The sequence below is a fragment of the Chrysochloris asiatica genome, unplaced genomic scaffold, assembly GCF_000296735.1.
Source record: "Chrysochloris asiatica unplaced genomic scaffold, ChrAsi1.0 scaffold00224, whole genome shotgun sequence".
Taxonomy (NCBI): Eukaryota; Metazoa; Chordata; class Mammalia; order Afrosoricida; family Chrysochloridae; genus Chrysochloris; species Chrysochloris asiatica.
In genome coordinates, this window is record NW_006408742.1 from 2,231,848 (window position 1) to 2,236,455 (window position 4,608).

Sequence of the window (4,608 nt, forward strand, 5' to 3'; positions counted from 1 at the left end):
AAAAAAATACATATAATACTGGAGACAATACAAAAGCTGCAAAAAGCTAAAATATAGCTTAAATCCTAAAATATCAGAAATGCACAATACACTGAAAGGGCAAAGGTGTAAAATTGAAGGGATGGAAGCCAGAATCAGTAAGATTGAAGATAAACCTCTCAATATTGCTAAGATAGAAGAGCAAGCAGAAAAAAGAATGAAAAATAAATTCTGAAGAAAGCCTAAGATTGATGAAGAACAACATGAAGATGAATAGCTTATGGATGATTGGAATTCCAGAAAAGAAGGAGACAAAGAAAACCACAGATGAGATAGTTGAAGAACTGCTGAAAGAAAATTTCCCCAACATCTTGAAAGATGAGAAGGTACACATTCAAAAGGCTGAACGAACCACAGGCAGAATAGATTCCAAAAGAAAATCAATTAAACATATCAAAATCAAAGGCAAGGAAAGAATCCTAAAGCAGTCAGAGAAAATAGGAAAGTCAATAAGACTAAGCTTTGATTTCTTAGCAAAAATCATGCAGACAAGAAGGCAATGGGGAGACATACACAAAACTAAAAGAAAAAACTGCCAATCAAGAATCATAGATCCAGCAAAGCTGTAAATAAAATATAATGATGAAATCAGAACATTCCAGTATAAACAGAAATTAAGGGATTTTATAAAAGTTAAGACAGCACTTCAAAGCACACTAAAGGGAGTTCTTTGGACTGAGAACCAGTAAGAACAGTCAACAAACAGAGATTGACCTACATGGCAACACTACCCTGAACTCAGTTCAGAGATAGAAAGGTCTAGAGCAAAACAAAACTACAAGAATGAAATTAAAGGATCTGGGAGGTCAGGCTATGACCAGGACACCTACAAAGTCAAAGAAGGGAAAAGTATAGTAACAGAGATCCAGGTGGGGAAGAAGTGAGGTAGATTTCAGGATAAAATAGACTGTTTTAAAATGAGCAATAAATTAATGAAATATAGGGTAACTTCAAAGAAACTTAATATATCTCCATATTACATAAAGAAAAGGAAAATCCAAGAAGATTATGGAAACATTAAAACTATGAAGAAATTCACAAGAAAAAGCATGGAAAAAATGAACCCAACACAGGAAATCATGCAGAACAAAGAAACCAGCAGTACCACATAAAAACAAATGGCATAATGACAGCAATTAATCCATTCTTATTGACAATTACATTGAATGTCAATGGATTAAATGCATCAGTCAAGATACAGAAAGTAGCAGAATGAATAAGAAAACAGGGTCCGTTAATATGCTATCTACAAGAGGCACACCTTACACAAGACAAAATTATATTAAAAATAATGGGTGGAAAATATATAGCAAGATAGTTGTAATAAAAAATGAGCAAAAGTGTCAATATTAATCTCTAGTAATATTAAAATAAACAAGGCAAAAATCAGCGTAAGAGACACAGAAGAACATTATCTCATGATTAAAAGGTCAATTCAATAAGAGGATATAACCATAATAAATATATATATACTGCCAATGAAAGAGCCTCAAAATACATAAAGCCAACCCTAATAGAACTGAAAAAAGGAATAGACAATGCTACAATAATAGTGTAGCATTATCTACTTTTGAAAAAGGACAGAGCAATCAGAAAGAAATTCACAAAGACACAGAGGAACTAAACAGCATAATCAATCAACTTGAGCTCATAGATTTGTATAGAACATTCAATCTAACAAAAGCACAATTCTTTTCCAGTGCACATGGAACATTCTCTAGAACAGACCATGTGTTAGGCCACAAAGCAAGCCTCAATTAATTTTAAAACATAAAAATATTACAAAGCATCTTCTCATATCACAATGCTATAAAATTATAAATCAACAATAGAAAGGTCAGAAAAATAAAATAAAATACATGGAAACTGAATAACACCCTGTTTAAAAACTACTGGGTAGTAGAACAAACAAAAAGTGAAATAAAAAAAAAATTCTCAGAAGCACATGAGAATGAAAGCACAACATATCTTTGAGACACAGTAAAAGCAGTGATGAGAGGACAATTTATAGCAATAAATGTGCATCTCCAAACGAAAGAACCCAAATCACCACATTAACACAACATTTCCAAATCAACACATTAACACATCTCCAACAATTAGAAAAAGACCAGGAAAGTAAACCTAATCATCAGAAGAAAAGAAATAATAAAGATTAGAGCAGAAATAAATGAGATAGAAAACAGAAAACCTGTAAAAAGAATCAATACACTAAGAAGCTTGTTCATTGAAAGGATTAATAAAATTGACAAACCATTGGCAAATCTAACAAAGTAAAGTGTGAGAAGACACAAAAAACATGCATGAGAAACCACATGGGTGACATCACAACAGAACCAATGGAAATAAAAAGGACAAAACAGAATAAAAAGAAGAGTTTTACTCCAACAAATTTGAAAATTTAGAGGAGATGGATGCAGTTTCAGAAAAACCCGACCTGCCTAAACTTACACAAAGTGATGTAGAAAACTTGAACAGACCTATAACAAAAGAAGAAATTGATCAGGTCATCAAAAAACTCCCAACCAAAAGAAGTCCAGGTCCAGAAGGATTCACTGGTGAGTTTCACTAAACATTCAGAGAAGAGCTGACACCAATTCTACTCAAACATACCAGAATACAGAAAAGGATGGAAAACTTCCTAATACATTTTATGAAGCAAACATAATTCTTATGCCCAAATCAGGGAAGGACATCACTAAAAAAGAAAATTATATCCCTCATGAACATAGATGTAAAAATTCTCAACAGAATCCTAGCCAATAGAATTCGACAACATATCAAAAAAATAATACATCATGACCAAGCAGGATTCATACCAGAATTGCAAGGATGGTTCAATACTAGAAAAACTATCAACGTAATCCACCATAAATAGAAAAAGGAAAAGAACCATATGATCATATAAATTGATGAAGAAAAGACAAATGACAAAATCCAACATCCATTCCTGATAAAAGCACTCAACACAGTAAGAATTCAAGGGAAATTCCTCAATATAATTAAGAGCACATATACAAAACTAACAGCCAACATTGCTCTCAATGGAGAGAAAGCAAAGGCATTCCTTTTATGAGCAGGAACCAGACAAGGATGCCCTTTATCACCACTCCTATTCAATATTTGTGTTGGAAGTTTTAGTCAGAGCTATAAGGCAAGAAAGAGAAATTAAAGACATCCAAATTGGCAAAGAGGAAGTAAAATTGTCTCTGTTTGCAGATGATATGGTTCTGTACATAGAAAATCCCAAAGACTCAGCAACAAATTATTGGACCTCACTGGAATAGTCAGCAAAGTGGCAGAGTACAAGATCAACATACAAAAATCAGTTGTATTCCTCTATACTAATAAAGACAGCTTGGAAAAAGAAATTGGGAAAGCAATACCATTTACAATAGCCACCCAATGGATGAAATATTTAGGAGTAAATATAAGCAGAGGAAAAGAAGACCTACACAAAGAAAACTACAAAACACTATTACATGAAACCAACAGAGATTCGCAAAAATGGAAGAATAAACCATGGTAATGGATAGAAAGACAACATTGTGAAAATGTCAATACTATCCAAAGCAATCTATAGATATAATACAATCTTAATTCAGATTCCAACATTCTTTAAATGGTTGGGAAAAATGATCATGAACTTTATATGGAAGGGAAAAAGACCTCAGATAAGCAAAGCACTGCTTAAGAAGAACAAAGTAATTGTAGAAGTTGTGAAACTAAAAGGTGGGGAAGAAGGATTAGCTAATCTTCCATTTCAGGAAAACAGGACCCTAGGACCATCAAGAAGCAAGAACATGAATGGATCATGGATCCTAACCAGAAAAGTAACAATAGCAGAAACAGAGGCAGAGGTGATGGCATAGAGAGCTAGAGCAACTGAGGACTCTAGACCCAAAGCATGAGAAAGGCTGTGTGCTGGCGGGCAGGAGTCTGACTTTTAAATACTGTTAATTTATGGTACAGGGAGGAGTTTGTAATCATTGCAATGAAACAAAATATGATTTGTTGAATGTAAAACTGATGATCTGCCCTGTAAACCTTTCAGTCAATACATAATAAAAGCTTAAACACACACACATATATATACACACACATACATTTGTTGTTGTTAAGTGCCGTCGAGTCAGTTCCAACCCATGGCGACCCTGTATAGGGTTTCCTAGGAGCGACTGGTGAGCTTGAACCACCGACCTAGCAGTTCAAACAGCTTTGCAGACTGGTGCATTAACCCACAGCGCCACACACACACACACACACACACACACACACACACATATATCATCTTCATCTCTCATGCGCTTAACAGAGGAGAGAAATCACATCTATATGAGTTCCCCCAAATCAATGAGTGATTCTTATACTTTTCTCCCAATTTCCCCACAGAACAAACAAACAAACAAGCAAACACATTGTATTTTCTGCAAATTCATGTTTGTGCCTCAGTTGTCCATTCTAGGCCACCATATCCCAATCTGTGTTCTGAGATATGCTCCCTCCACAGGATGTTAAAAGGTATCCTGAGAATTAAAGTTTCCCTGACGACATGTTTTTTGGAAAATG